The following is a 17,024-nucleotide window of genomic DNA, read 5'->3' as shown; positions in this document are numbered from 1 at the left end:
CAAGAGCCATCTGGAGCAAATATAACAAAATGTTAACAACTGTTAAATGAAGGAGTGGTTGATATATGCATGGCTATTAGATGATGTTCTGGACTTGTTAATTTTAAAATGTTAAATAATTTTAAGGCTATATCATTCAGCTGGCTAATTCCATATGTTTGTTAAAAATCTCTAAGTAAAATACATATTGTGGGCAGTAGTTTCCGTCAGTGACTCTTTTTTGTGGTTCCTCTCTGGTTCTCAGTGCCTGGCATTTGTGCCTGGTATGTGACTATGGCACGACCAGTGAATGTCAGGTGAATGAATGGGTCATGCAGAAATGGGAGTGGGATTGACCAGGGAAAGGAGGAAAATGTACACCGAGGCATATATGATCCCACATTACAGTCGTCCTGGAGCACTAAGAGGCTCAGTGTCTACGATATGCCCTAAAAGGACCTTATGAAATTGGAAAGGTGAAGCTGGCATTTAATTGTGAAGAACTTTATTGGATCTTTCAAGGAGACCTACTGAAAGTTGTTATTGGTGGTGGTGATGGTTATTGGAAGTTTTCCTTTTTTCAGAGTGCAGTGTGTAAAACAGAATAAAGAGGCCAGGCAGCCAGATAGGAATCTATTATGAAATTTTAAGGGTTATGAGTAAGGTGGGTTTCTTCATTCAGTGATCTCTGAGCCGTGGTTGGAATGGGAACTGATCCACTTGGATTGCCCTACTTTCTTCTCATGTTGAATTCCCATCTATTTTTGATGTCCCAACTAAATGCTTACCCTTCTTTACAACCTTTCTCAAGTTTCTCCGGAAAAGTCACCTCCTTCATCTGAATTCCCATCACTGTTTCCCTGTGCATGTTAGCTGCTCAACAGGTCGTAAGGCCCATTCCAACCCCATGGCCCTGGCACAGAGCCTGGCGCTCAGCAGATGGGCTCCCAGCCAAATGATCATTGAATGGATAATGAACCTTAAGTCCAGGATGCTTCAGGCACATCAAGTAAAGGTGCTTTGCCATTAGGGGAGCCAAGGGTTTTTTTTATTGTGTCACTTGAGAGATCCCCCTTGCGTCTCCAGTGCATGCCAACTGTCAGTCTTGGAACCAGAATCTAAGGGATACAGAAGAACAGAAATTAGCTCTCAGACCCAGGCCCCCTTTCCTGTCTGCCATTTCCAATTTGCTAAAAAAATAGCAATTAAAAGTGGAATTGCTGCTTTGGGCCATCAAGCTTCTGTTTGATTCAGTTCGTTTTTGCATGGAATGAGTTTAATCAGCAAAATGGGGGATTTGATCACCAGTTACCTTTCATAGTGTTTGGATCCTGTGGCAGAGTTGGTAAGGTGATCTGTAAGATTTTCTTACTTTTCCTGGTCCAAAGATGACAGTAATGACTCAAAGGAAAACAAAATGGATTTGTTTTTATTTACCTTTTCACCCATCCAAAGTTTTTGTCATTATTGGCCTCACCCTGTGAAGAAAGATGCAGCAGTGGCATGAGGTCCTGTTTAATACCTGTTTAATTATGCTTATGTTGTGATAAACTGTGGAATCCTCTTCCCCGAATGAGTGGCTCTAATAGTGAGTACTTTGTTTGCCTCACACTTGTAGGATCAAAGATTCATTTTTAACCCATGCCAGAATATGTTTCCATTTTAAAAGTGGAAACTAGTCCTCTGCATACATTTGCACCTGTCAGGAAGTGTCCCAAAAATGTGAACTGCATAATAATCATTGGCAGTTTATTTGCAGTATGCCTTCTTGAGAACATTTTAAAAATCTTAAGATAAAATTCCTTACTTTTTCTATTAATGACTCTTTAGAAGTAGTAGTCTTCCCAACAAGGTAAAAACCTCATTTCTGATGACTTTTCCATTGGTTTTATTTACTTCTAAAAAAATTAATAAAACTCACATTTTCAATATATTTTAATGAACTTTCATCTGGGATTGATGAAGCCTGTATCAAGAGATGATATATCAGACCAGAAATAATCGCTGCAACCTTGAAAAGCCCTGAAGATGGGTTATGGCCTTGTTTAACAGACCAGTTGTAGCCTTTCTTCATTTGTACCAGGTACACTAAAGTTATCTGTGCAGATAATATTATCTGTGTATTTAATATTTCACCTCATTGAAGTTTGGTTTTGTAATGAATTAATAAAGAAGTTATAGTTTGTCTGCATTTATATTGAGTAGAGTATAGTTATATTTCACCTCATTGAAAGGAACCAGTTAATAGGGAAGAAAAAACTTTTCTGCATTTGTTCTGAGTATGCTATAGTTACTGATGCATTCAGTATTTCACCTCATCCAAAAGTATTTGAAACACCTTTCAAAATACAAAAACTAAAAGGAAATGAGGGCAAAAAGAAGATAAAATTTAGAAAAATAAGATGAAGCCAAGGTTAAACTGGTACACAAAATGTATGTTGTAACCTTCCATGCCACATTCGCTCTGAGTGACCTAATAGCCATGCTAAAGACAGAAACACTAATGAATTCCACAGTTCACATGTCTGTAAGAGAAAAACAAACTAGGTTGCTCAGGAGGATCCACCGTTCCTGGGGCTGAGGCTTAAGTGGTTTCTCCTGTGTGTCCCCATTAACATACCGCTGTATGATGAGGCAAGCAGTGTCCTCAGTGGTCTCTTTCTAGTAAATTACAAAAACAAGCTCATAGGGCTCTTTCTTCCATTGTTAAATGGAATATAAATGGATGGAATAACACCTTAACTAAAAGTAATTCTCCAGGGGCCAATTCTGACGCTACAGCTTGGCTCCAGGATAATACTTAGCATATGTAGATAGATGAATCAATTGTAGGTCCACTAAGCAGGCAGCCTACCATGACTGTTTCTGTCTGTAGAGCCTTTTAGAGTCATGGATGGCAATGAGTGCTGAGATGTGAGATGGCCTGTATTGCCTGTCATTGTGCAGGTGCATAGTATATACGTCTTAGCAACAGAAATGACTCCCAGGGGATGCTGGGGTATGTACAGCTTGTCTTAGGAAATCTCACGGCACAGAATCCTCAGAGGGAAATATGTCCTTTAAATCTCTTGTCTCCCACGGGCTAAGCAACATCCTTCAAATCCAAATTTTGATGAGCATGGGACTTGTTCTTTTATTCCCTGCAATATATCATTGATGGGGTATCATTTTCACATTAGTTGGGTTGAGATTTCACTGGACACAGTGAGAGTAAAAGGGTCCAATAGCCCACATTACAGGGCCCACTTGGATTCTGTAGCCATCTACTCCCCCTAGGACTTCACCTTATGCCTACACTCTAAGGACACTGGAACAGGCAAGGGTGTAGACAAGACCTTATTCTTACGCTGTATTTTATTGATTATGGAGTTAAATGATGTTCCTTTTAGACAAGTTGTGAAGTTCAGGGAAGTATAAAGGGAAAAATTCATGATTCTACCATTCAGAGATAACTACTATGCATTTTAAGTCAACTTTATTGAAGTGTGATTTACTTACCATAAAAATCAACCCTTTGTAGTGTAGTTTTACAATCCTTTACTAGCACTTTTGGCATACAGTTGTGTGATGACCACCACCACCACAACTGACATATAGAACATTTTCATGAACCCCCCAAAAAGAGGCAACCACTTTTAAAAGTTTGCTATATTTCTTTATCTTCAAAAAATACTTTCTGAAAAATTAAATTTAAATTTAATTTTGAGGTAATTCCCTACAGGTAACTTTTTATCTTGTTCCTAATGTCCTGCTTTAGTATGCCAGGATATTCTTTAAACAACTTTTTTTATGTTTTTTGTTTGTTTGTTTCTTATATTTTTATATTTTCTGTTTTCTTCTTTTTACAAGCCGTTGTATCGAGGGCAGACTTTCAATAGATCACAGTGAAAGTGAGGGAGCTGCTCTGCTACATACGAAACCCACCCCAGAAACAGGTTGTCCAAATGGTTTAGCGCCAGGTTCCCAACATGCGTTGCATGATGGGTAAGTGGGCAGCCGCCTTTCCAGCCACACTCTCTTTCCCAGGACCAGGGGCTCTCCACACCGGGGTCCCAGCGCGCGTCCAAGTGGCCTGCTGGCGGGGATGATGAGACCAGTATTCGAGGCTAACCGAGGGTCCATGGCCCTGCTGTGTGGCTCTGCCTGGGAGGGATTCTGACTTAGAGGTGTTCAGTCATAATCCCACAGATGGTAGCTTTGCCCCATTGGCTCCCCAGCCAAGCACATACATCAAATTTAATGGTTTCCATGTGCCAGCAGAATTCCCAAGTGCTGAATAGCTTGGGGCCTAGGGATGCTAACTTAGTAGGTTAGAGACCAGTGCAGCCTTCCAGTGGCTGGTGCATACTAGTGAAAGATTCGGCCAGGAGAAATATTGCAAGATAAATTCAGCATTCCAGTGTACAGTGTATGGTCTGTGTTCACATATCACGCAAGCAGAGAAGTTACACTAGTGGTTCAGCTTGTTGTGTAGCAAAACTGGAAGGATAGGCCGGGCACAGTGGCTCATGCCTTTAGTCCTAGCACTTTGGGAGTCCAAAGCAGGAGGATCAGTTGAGGCCAGAGTTTGAAACTAGCCTGGCCAACATTGTGAGACCATATCTCTACAAAAAATTTAAACAATAAAAACTAGAAGGATTAAAAGTATATAGTTAGAATTGAAAATTTCATAAATAAAATATGATCATCTTAGAATTCTAGAAACTATCCCTGAAATTTTATAGTAAAGAATTTCAAAACTATAACTATTCTTGACAACAGACTTGGAATGTTACTGTTTCCCAGAAACTCATCTTGGTTATCTCTTCTTTGTTTTTTATTTACTTCTCAATAAATTGTAAATGGTGAAAGAGAAAGTTTATTTCTTTGTACATCATAAATTGGTTCCAAATATTTGATTTTACAAATCGTAGTTTGTCTCCTTACTAAAACAAAGCCCTAACTTTTGATTTATATTGAAGTAAAAAATATATATTTAAAAATTGGGCCTTTTCATAATTGTAGAAAATATTAATGGCAACTTTTGGAAGTAAATCACAGTTTAGATTTTCATTTTTGCTTTTTGCAAATGATTTTGAAATTTGATTATCCCGTTCAGAAGCAGTTGGTCCCTTCACATTGTTCATTCTTTGACTGGCTGCTGCTGGTACTAGGAAAATGGTGGCAATGTTGAAGTTAAATAACTTCACAGTCTTCCTAAGATTATCTTCCCTTTTTTAGTTAGTTTAAAGCTCTGCTAAAATAGAATTCTTTATGATTTCAAAAAGGTCATACAGTTTTGACAAATAGTATTCTTACTACCACTTAAGAAAAGAACTTTTTTTTTTTTAATGAAAAGATTTGATTCCCCACTGCCATTCAGATTTTTTATTTGTTACACTTGATCGGGTCATCTGCAGATGCCCATCAGGTTTCAATTGATATTACTAAAAATTCTAAAAATGTTTTAGGGCTGACAGCAGCATAAAAGGCCTTTTTGTGGTTCAAATCTTTTCTTCAATGAATATTTTTAAGTCATTGAGAAATCAGCCTCTTCAAATAATATATTCTTTAAAACATGAAGAATCTTTGAATAGATTGAATGTTTGTGCTTTAACAGTTTATTACTTATTTAATATACCACTTAGGAGAATGTTTGAGAAAGTTCTGTCCCTTTGACCTTCGGTGCTCTCACCAGGCAAAACCTGAGCATGCTTTTTATAAAGTAACTATTTTATTGAGATACATTTCACATACCATAAAATCCATACTTTTGAAGTGTACAATTCAGTGTTCTTAAGTATATTCAGAGTTGTGCAACCATCACCACTACTTAATTTTGAAACATCATTCCAAAAAAAAAACCCTCTAGCCTCCCCCTTTTTTCCTTTTCCCTATCCTCAGAGAACCACACTATTCTGTCTGTATCTATGGATTTGCCTATTTTCAACATTTCTAATAAATGATATCATTACAATTTGTGGTCTTTTGTGTCTGGCATTTTTCACTTTGCATGAAATTTTCCAGGTTCCTCCATGTCGTGGCATGTATTGGTACTTCATCTTTTTTATTTCCAAATAATATTTCCATCATGTAGATATGCCACATTTTGTTTATTATTCATCAGTTGTACATTTGGGTTGTTTTCAGTTTTTGGCTATTATGAATAGTGCTGCTGGGTATTGAATTTTAAGAGGGGAAAAATATCAAGAGCTTCACTCTAGACATTCTTAAGTTGGAGGCGGCAGGAGCAAAGGGAGATTTCCCTTGGCCTGTCCACCCATCCTCCCACTATCTCATGTGGGCTTGCCTCCTTTCCTTTCTCCTTTGCTTCCTGTTTTAGTAAATGCTTGTTTATTGGTGAGTTAGTTGGCTGTAATGATTTAGTTTTAATTTTTTAGTGTATTTGGTCACTAGTGGCTCTCTTAATAGTCAAATATTCTAAAGCTCCCTAACTTCATTTCTAATTCAGACTAAATGAAGACTAAACTGTTGAATATTTCAGTATAATTACCAGAAACCCTTGGGATCTTTATGGTGAATAGTTATTAAATTGGTGCTCTTATGAGCAAATTTGGTAACATTGCATTTTCGTGATGCAACTCCTGTTGTAAACACAGTAAAGAGTTCCACATCTGAAAGCTACCAAATGAGTCAAAGCTGACCTGCAGCTCTACAGAAGTTGTTTATCTGAAGCAGTTTGCTCAACACAGTTCTTCCAGAAGGCATTTTTAATTATGATATCTCATTGCCATTCCAGTCACAAGCCAATTTCAACTGGGACATACAAATCCAGGTGACAGGTATCTCTACACGTGTGAATTAAACTAGTGTAACTAAGTCTTGCCTAGGACATGTGACCCCAAGGTATTTCAACCAGTATTGCAGTAAGCTAACATATTTTAAGCTAAAAATGTCACCATGTAGAATTTTAAACAAGATACCTTTCATGAGTAATAGAATCTTTTTTGAACCTAGAATGTTGTACTACACAACGTTTTAATCACAGCAAATAAGTGTTCCAAAATAAATTACCTGTCTCTTAGACTGAGCATTTTAAATGTCAAATAGATAAGGTGGTTAGGAAGAACCACAAAAAAGATCAGGTTAATAGGATAAATGTTTCAGATTATTTTAACACTATTTTAATATATGTGGTTAAAATGGAGGCACCTCAGCTGTATTAATTTTTCTAATACTCTCAAAAATTCAGAAGCCCATACATCTAAAATATGTATATCATGCTATTATTTAATTATCTTTTAAAGAACAATTTTAGTTAAAACAGTATTTCATTTTCTGTAAATTTTCATAGTTCACTTTCTATAATTATATTACTAAGTTATTTAGCAGTATTGAATTATTGGATCAAAATAAGAATTATAATATTAGCCCTTACTCTTCATCATTAGTTTTTGAAATTACGTGTACATATTGATAAAGTACTTTAATCAGTTATACAGGATATTTCAAGATGATTGAACAAATTTGCTTTCACTGCTTTATAGGAATTAGTAATTACATTTACCATCTCATAAAAGCAACAATGCTCTTAAATCCTGTATTTTCTTATTACTATTATTATTTTCCCTTTATCTGTGTTTTTAAATCTTTGTTTTGAGAAATGTTAAAAATTGTAAGTGCAGAGAATAGAATGAAAATGTAAGTACTCACATCCCGTAATTAAAAATTATTAAAAATTCATTTTTTATAAAAAATATTAAACATAAAATTCAAGTCCCCTTTGCCACATTTTCTCTTCCCCATAGCTAACCACTAGTGTGTAGTGTTTCAAATTACTTTGTATACTTTTATGTCAATACATATACAGTACTTACATATTATATACATATATATTAACACTTGTGTAACCAATATTTTGTGTTGCTTTTTTTTTTAACATCAAAGATGGTAGGTGTGGTTTATGTGTCATTGTGCACCTTGATTTTTTCCATTTGAGATCCAGCCACATTGATGTGTGTAAATCTAGTTCATTCTTTTAACTGCTCTTGTATATTTATATCATAGACATTAAACTGTTTAGCCATTCCATTGTTGAAGTTTTACAATACTGTAAGTGAACATTTTTGAACATATATCCTGGTTCACATGTGTAAGATTATGGAAAATATATAATGAAAAGTAGACTATTTGGATCATAATGAATGTACATTTTTAATTTTTCTAGATCTTGCTGGTTTGAAGCAGCTTTCTGAAGTAGCTCAACAGTTGCACCCCCTTGAGCAGTGTAAAAAAGTTCCAGGTTCATTTTCTCTTGCTTGCTTTCTTTCCTTCTTTCTTTCTGCCAATGTTTAATATTGAACTGTCTAATTTTTGCCAAACTGACGTTATCTCATTTAACTTTGCATTTTCTCAATTGCTGTTGGTGTTGAATATCTTTTCATATGTTATGGTCCATTTGAGTGTCCTCCGCTGTTCATGTTTGCTCATTTTTCTAATGAGTAATTTGGCTTGTTGTTTTTGGTTCTATCATTAGTTTTTTAAAGTTAAAATAACTCTGGGATATATTTCTTAAAATAGTACAGATCCTAGTACATTGTAGAACAAAGTACACCATATTGATCTATTTATAGAATATGAACATTTTAGTACAGTGACACGTATGTAGAAGAAATAACCCTCTATATATAATATAATAATAAATCTCAAATTATCCAAACCTGCCACTTAGGGTAGGTGAAAGCCCAAACAGATTATACTGACGTTACTCTCAGTTTCTATCTCCACGTTTTCTTTAGTGACTCTGCATTTGTTTTTTTCTGCAAGTATTTATGACGTCTTTTCTAAATTCATTCACCAAATACTTAGCTGTTGCTGTTTTCTAGAGCTACAAAGATACAAGCTTAGAAATTTGCCTTCTATCAGCAAGGGACCATTGTGCGTAACTAAACCAGATGATAAAGTGTCTTTCTAGCAGCATAAAATGTATGCCTGTATTTTATTATTTTTAATTTTGTGAAGAATGCTGTTGATGAGGTTGCACTGGCTCTCCTAGCTCTATCCCAGGATGCCTTACCTTGGTATCTTTGATCATCATACCCTTCGGTAAAATCCCTTTTTATAATTATAGTATAGGAAAGAGAACAACAGCCGTTCAACACCTATTATGTAATTTGCAGTTTGATAGTAAATGTTTTGTGCATGTTATCCTCTTACTCTTCAGTAGGGTTTCATTTTTGGTCTTGGCGGTGGTGGTGTGTTTTGCTTTGATTTGGTTTTATTTATTGTACACCTGAATCTAACATGAGGATGACATTTTCCCCTAAAGACAGTGTTTTTCTCTTGCTTTTCCATTGGAGTCTCAAGTGGCTGGGAAGACTTCAGTACTTCATTTACCTCCTTCTTGCCACTGCACCCCTCCAAACACATGCTACCTAGGTAAAAGTTGTGTTTGCTGTACAGAGGCATCTGCGAGAGTCCTCGTCTACAGCTCCACCTCCACTACCACTATTTTGTGCCTCCTATCTGGAAACTCTGAAGTGCTTGATATTTCTATTCCTGGTCATTCACAAACAGGTTACAAGAGGTCATATAAATGTTCAATCAACAACTCTAGGAAACAACCTTTAAAAATATATTGCCTATTGCCACTAATGTACTTAGCGCAGTTAATTATTTTAGGGGGAAATTTTTTGTAATTCCTTCATCTAATCACTTTAATATTCATGATGAAATAAAAGAAGGCGGGTGGTAAACTCTCATTATCGTTACCATTTGGCAGGTTAAGGACATAGAGCAACAAGAGCAATATGTGTGATGTACCCTTAACCCTTCAGAGAACTACCCTACACAGCTCTAATCCAGTGATGTATGGGAAAGAAAACTGAAAATGTGATTATCTAACTAAAAGTGAGGGCCCTCCATTAGTGCGTTTTCAGCAGTTAATCAGCTTGTCATAAAAATGTACATGGCATGTCTGCCTAGGAATGGGAGTGGGGGACAAACATGACAAGTTTACCAGACTTTATATTGTCTGAATTGTTATTATAGTTATCTTCCCTGAGGCTTCACAATCTATTTAATAACAAATCAATCTAATCTTTTTTGCATAGATTTTTCTATGCTGCTGTTGTGTTACTCCACAATTAAATAGGAGAAAAGCACTCTAAAACTGAAGCAGGAAAAAGTGTGTAGACTACAGATTTTCACAGCTAAAAAAACTTCCATTAAATACCTACACATTTTAACCACTGTCAAATGTTTGGTTTGCATTAGTAGACTGCATATAATCTAAAGAGGAATGTCTTGAGTGTGTGTGTGTGTGTGTGTGTGTGTGTGTGTTGTGTATTTCTTCTAGACTTTTTTTTTGGGGGGGGTAGAAAAAGAATAGCCAGTTATTTTAGGATCCTATGATGCATAGTCTTTGCTTCAGTCCAAGTCAATTAAAGATTGATCTACTTCCCAGATTGAGTTACATTATCAATAAGAGAGCTATTTCAGCCACAGAGAAAATTCAAGTAAAATTATCAACCATAATATAAGAACTAATATTTACAGAGCACAAAATGTGGAATTATATCTGTTTTCTGAACAACATTAGCAAAATACTTTTCAGTAAAGACATTTATAAGTGACAACTGAAATAGTATTATATCATATTTCTTATGAACATAAAACAAAGGGAGAAATTATATTATTGTATGAAGTAGTTTAAGCAGAGTAAGTCTAGAAGTTAACTCAATTGAACTTAGCAACCACTAACAAAATAGTTACAAACCAGTGACCACCAATGGCTACTAAAATCATCAGCTGGAAAGGTAGTGGGAAATTTTACAGTGAATGGATTGGGCTGACAGGATGTGAACGCACTGATCTATCTTATGTTAATATCGCAAAAAGGGAGACAACCAGAAATCTTAGTCACCTGATATGATGCAATGAGAAGTATGTAATGTCACCCATGACATGTTCTTGCCCTAAAATTATTTAAGCATCTAGATATTAATACCAGTTTATGGGGAATACAGGAGACAGAGGAACATGTCAGTTGATACTGTGCTGAATGAATGTTATATTCATTAGAACCAGGCTAAAATTCTACAGAGCAAATGAAATTATTTCAAATAGGAAAAAGAAGAGAGGGGGAGGTAAAACTATATATCAAAAGATTTTTAGAGACATAGCAACCAAATGTAACATATGGACCTTGTTTTGGTCCTGATTTAAACCACCCAACTGTTTTTAAATTGAAACAGGGAATATGAATACTGACTAGATACTTGATACTAAGAATTTTACTGTTAATTTTTGGTGTGATAATATTATTGTGATTATGTTCTTTTTTAAAGTATCTATATTTCAAGATACATTTAAAGTATTACTGAAGTAATAAGATGTCTTGAGTTTGCTTCAAAACAATCCAGTAATGTAGAGAATATAATGTAGAATAAAGATGTCAATGAAATAAGTTTGACCACATGTTCACTTTCTTGTTGAAGCTGGATAATAAATACAGAGTGTTTGTTATACTGTTTTTTATTGTATATATTTTAAATGTTGCATAGCAGTTTTTAAAATGTTAGGTGATTCAGATCTTAATTTTCTGACTAAAATTGCATTTTAAAAATTAACCATAATTTCAATGTTTATAAAATTAGTATGGTTATATGTCTTACAATCTGAGTGATAAACTTGTTGAATATTTAAACAAACACCATTTATTAGCTCTAACTTTTACAATGTAGACATTATAAATTTACATAATACGCTCCACATACCATGTAATGCCTTTCCTATCAATGATGTTCACTCATGGCAATGAATGGGACAGGGAGAAAAAAGAGGGAAAGAAAGATAAAGTTAGTCAACCTCTCCTCTGGTATGTTGTAAATTGGCATTTCTTTTTGGATTCATGTTTCTCAAAAGAAGCCTCGACATTAAAGCTAGAAATTTAAGGCAGTCTTGACCAACCACTTACCTTTTCTGTTTGCCTTGAAGGTTACTTGTTCAACTCCTGATCAGTGTTTATGGATCCGCACTGTTTATCAAGAATGCTGTTTTAAGAGACTTTACCCTGTCCCTCCATTGTCATTATCATCATTCCTCCTTATTCATCCTGTTAGGCTTTTTTCTGCTTCATTCCCCTACAGCAGTAGTTAGGAACATGTGGGTGATAAATAGAGAAGAGTAGGAAACCAGAGTGGTGGGTAAGGGGATGTGGGACAAATTAGGGATCCATGAGAGTTTTCAGAGGTATTTAAACCTTTCTAGAACCACTTTTCTAGGATCCAGATGTTTTACTACATAGAAACATAGTATCTACTATGTAGAATATTGTCTGTTTCCTTATGGGTCCACTCTTCTTCCAGGTTAGTTATTAATAATCCTGGGTCTGTGGACTGTCCCACGTGTGAATTCATTCCTCTTTCTGCACTAAAACAGCTATTCATGTTGCTTGTCCATGAATCAAGAGCTGAAAATGCTGTCACAGAGAGAAACCTTTCTTTGTCAAAAAGCAAAGCAGAAATTTAACAAGTATATTATGCTTTCTCTTTTCACACTTATGATTAATTTTTTTGGCAATTTAAGGAACTTTACTGTTTATAAAAATTAAAAATCTTTACTCCAGATAATCAGTAGATAGAGAGTATCATTCTTTAGACACACACCAGATTTGACAGTACCTTTACATGAGTAGCAAAGAACTCTCTGTGTAAGTGATTGGAGGTATAAGTGTTTAATTACAAATTTCGGCTTAAAATTCCTTTTAAGTAAATTTTTACATAGGCTTTTCAAAGCACCTAAAATATGAAATAATGTACAAAATTAAATTGTATGCATCAAATAAAACTCTTTGTAATTATGAATTTCAAGGGTTTTGTATCCCAGCTTGTCTCTTACTACAGACTGCCACAGCTTAGTCCCATGTTAATGCTGTGCCCAGTCTCATGTAGAACAAATAGAAAAACAGGGCCCTTTTCTTGCTCTTTACCAGCATCTGCTTTATTTACAAGTATAAGATGTAGATACTTTTATGCAATTCTAGCAGAAAATAGTATGTTTATATGCCCTTTCTTCTTTATTTTAAATTTTTTAAAATTTCCTTTCTATTTCTTCAACTTTGGAAGGTTTTAGAAGAATAGAAATGAGGGAGGCCACACCTTTTTGTAGACCATGGACACAGTTCCCAGTAGCCCATCTGGTTCAAGGCCAACCCTTTGCCCAAATAGGATCCTAGGTTTGTGGCAGGATATTTAGGAAGAGAGTCTGTTGTTGCGTTTAGCCATTTTACTCTTTTCATCTCAGTTGCTTTCATTCTTTCAAATGTCATTTGAAATATTAGAAAACCTTCCTATTCTGATTTCTACTTTGACTAGTTGGAACACCTGTTGTGGGATGGGCATAAACAGAAGTCATGTTTCCTGTATAATTTATAGGGATACTAGAGGGAACTGTTTGTCTCATTTTTTGTCTAGTACTACATCCTTTTTGATCTTCCCTTTCCCATATGGTCTTCTGAATCTTTTATTCATAGATTCAAAGCACTAACACAAAATGCTTTTGTCAAAGAATATTTAACATCTTCTGAAATTTGTTCACCTCTAGTCCCTATGAAGGTTACTTGAATTGTATTTCCTGTTCCTTTCATGTTTTTGCTCTGCATCAAATAAGCAATTTTCCCTTCAGGAGGCTGGTCATGATATTATTTATTTAAATCTTACCTTTCTCTGGAATGCATTTTAGACAGCTGTTATAGGGGTCCAAAAATATATAGTAGAGTAGCACAAAGGAAAAGTAGAACGAAGAACTGAGAAAACAAGTATGAAAACAAAATAGGACCATGAATAAGACCAAACATGTTCACCACAGTATCTGGGCATGTATTTCACTCAAACTTGCTAGCATCCAATGTAAACCAAGACTGGACTTTTATTCCACATTTTGCTGTCCCTGTTGCTCATGATTTTTTAAAGACTAAAATTGTAAAAGCATATTCTGAGCATAGCCAAGTTTTTCAGGTAAAGTGTCACTGAGGGAGATATGAGTCTGACTCTAGGCCCTTGAGCTTTCCTGCCTTCCATGAGGCATCAGGTCTGCCTTCCTGTAGCCATCTCGTTTGTTCATTCTGTTGGTCACAGCAGTGATTGGGTTTGGAGTGGAGATGGACTGATGCAGAGCCTCGCTAGTGGAAGGCAGCTCAAGCCTCATGTCCTGTGGATGGTGGGTCAGGAACAGCTGTAGCCTACATGAAGGGTGTCGTTTTTAATTCAAGTGCTCTTGCTTTTCTGTAACCTCAATATCGCCCTCGGATCATATAAATAATTATGAAAAGAAGCCCTTTGCCCTGTCTCATTTGTTATGCCTTGCTTAGTTCAAACTATAGGCATGTACCATTTTCAGGGGCAAGGTCATAACACATAAAAGTAACTAAACTACAGTTAGGGACCTGTTGTCACATTTTCACTTTTCCTGGCTGCTGAGATATTGGGAATAGCCTTAGGAAGAGAGGGGACTAACAGCCATTCTGATGAAAAGCCAGGAAGAATTAATTAGTGGCCCCTTCTTGGGAAGAAAGAAATCAGTCTCCATCCAACAGAGAATTGCCCAGGATCTGACAGTATGGTAAAGAGAGACTTGGTCAGTGAAAAACCAGGAATTTGAAGGAAGAGGTTTTGTTTTGTTTTTGTTTTCATTGAGATTGATTGTGAATAGACACTAAGTAAATTTGGAAGGGGTTTCAAAAATATAGTTAAATACTAAGGGGGATTGCTTTCAGAGTATTTTTGCTAAGAAATCATCACTGCCTGGATTCGTGATTTTTCAAACTAGGGTCCTGAGAGTCCCTCCAAGGTGGTAGTGAATGTGGTGGTGGAGATATTTGTTTGCCTTCCATCTCCCCCGTCCTTGAGCTGGGCAAAGCAGTTCACCTTCACTGTCTTCACGTGTTGACCTTCCTGTCTTCACCTTACTGAACTAGCTTAGTGCAATGATGAAGAGCTATCCAAATTTGTTTTGGGAAGAATAATCATGATAATTTTGTGTAACTGCTCTATTTGTTCTGATGTTAAGACGAGCATAAGTCTCTAGTGTAAAGAATTTATTTCCTGGGCAATCCTTATCTAACTAAAAGCAACAGCTAAAGACCCTGTTTCCCAAACAGGAAAAACAAAACTGGTTGTAACCTGAGAGTTACCTATTAGTAGGTGGTATGAGTTTTCAGAACATCGGAAGACAGGTTATAGCATTAGAGAACCCTTTATTCCATCTTAGTCTTCTAGATCCTACTTCTCACCTTGCTGATTATAAGTATAAAATGAGCTCATGGACATTCTTGTTGAGGGTCGGGGTAAGGAGAAATCAGACCTGCCCACAGGTGAATGCCTGGTCCTAATAAGACCAGGGACTTCCACAGGAACTACATTCAGAAAGCGGCATTCTCAGCATAAATTCATGTGCACTCAAGAAAGCTAAAGCACAGAATGCATTTAACATAGCTAAGGACTCACAAGAAACTAATGGAATATTTTACAAATGCGTTAAGAGAAAGACTGAGCAAAGATTTAAATGTACTAATTAAAACAGAAGCCAAAGCAATGTTAGATAGAAATAAAAATCTTGTCTCCTCATCATAATTGAAGATTGCATTTAATTATAATTAATGACAATATAGAAATTTAAGTGTTTGACAGAATGTGTTACTTCGTTAAGGTAGTTTGTTTAAAATTTATCCTGTGATATTCTTAAGTAGAGACAAACTTGAGAATCATTAGTAGTTATTTTGCCATATTCCCTTGGGGAGGGGGAAAAAAATCCCAGATGCATAATGGGAAATACAGAGTAACAGGGAACTATGGAGCCCAGTTCACGTTAACTAGGAGGATTTTGGAGTAATTCATTAAAAAGCAATTTGTAATGCCTAGAGGATAACAAGGTGTTAAGTAATTACAATGGTAATTCATTGCCAAAAAATAAAAACACAAAATGAATTTCCCTTTTTTTTTTTTTTTAACTTAGAAATAGACCTTGGAATTGACTAAAAAGTAGACTTAGCTAGAACTCACAATAGATTTAGAATCCGGAAAGCCTATACGTTTGTTAATGGAGTAACTTTGATTAGTGGAGAAATAAAGCCCACCAATGGCACAAGAAAAGATGAAACATAAGTTATAAAATGAGCAAATCACAAATTTAAAGTAAGACAATAACGAATTGGTGGAGAAAGAGAGAAACGCATTTTGGAACTTATGTCCTGAAGCTACTGAGATTTCATCTGTAAATGTGGGAGTTTTTAAACTCTAATTCAAGAATTAATATTTACAGAAATACAGACTTGTGGAACTTAGAATCAGAGCTCAAAATAGTAAAACTGAGAGGAAACTGAGGAGTGAAACATCAAGGAAAGGCCAAAAATGTACAAATGTATTTTTAAAAATTTTTCATAGTAAAGATTAATACACATCTGATTCATGTATTAATTACCTCTATTTAATAGAAGAACACTGAAGAATAATTTAGAGAATATTGTGTACCAGGCACAGTGGCTCATGCCTGTAATCCCAGCCTGGGCAATGAAATGAGACCCTGTCTCTAAAAAAAAAAAAAAAAGAAAAGAAAAGAATATTGTAATATTGTAAAAAACTGTGGTGTGATAGTGAAAGTAGATCATGTAATGCTACTCATTTGAGATGGTTTACATAGCCATTAAAGAGATCATCTGTCATGACAGAGGGGAGAAATGTCAGATTTCTTACACATGTTGCATATTGTTTTGGTGGTCTCCCAAACTGTCTTATTCCCAACCGCTTACAGTTTGTGAGCTGTGGAAATCGAGGTACAGTCTAGACTATGGGGTATAGTTCATATGGTTCCATACCTGTCTCACTGGAGACTTCATGTTCAAATTCCTACCTGGGTGCTCCCAGTACCAGTTGACCTTCTTTTCATAGATGAGTATAAGGAGAGTTAGGTCTTGGTTTTTGTTTTTAAAAGTTGCTTCACACTTGTTTGTGATAGATATGTGAATGTCTTTAGTCTGGATAGTGCTGGACCCTGTGACATTGACATCAGAGTCCTCTCTTGTAGGATGCTCTTCTCACCATGTATTC

General features: G+C 35.8%; 1 protein-coding gene across 13 annotated transcripts in view; it reads left to right on the top strand.

Moving 5' to 3' along the window:
- The window catches only part of PKP4 (plakophilin 4), a 228,486-nt gene that overhangs the window by 126,778 nt on the left and 84,684 nt on the right, over positions 1-17,024 (top strand). Inside the window, exon 4 of one of the 13 annotated variants that reach the window (XM_050751617.1) lies at positions 8,147-8,221. The exons of the other annotated variants lie outside the window; for them this stretch is intronic. The gene's annotated coding sequence lies outside the window, so the exon portion shown is untranslated. The remainder of the gene's footprint in view (positions 1-8,146; positions 8,222-17,024) is intronic. 13 annotated transcript variants of the gene reach the window in all.

Source organism: Macaca thibetana, chromosome 12 (genome assembly GCF_024542745.1).
Source record: "Macaca thibetana thibetana isolate TM-01 chromosome 12, ASM2454274v1, whole genome shotgun sequence".
NCBI classification, from domain to species: domain Eukaryota; kingdom Metazoa; phylum Chordata; class Mammalia; order Primates; family Cercopithecidae; genus Macaca; species Macaca thibetana.
This window is presented reverse-complemented; position numbering and strand designations above follow the sequence as displayed.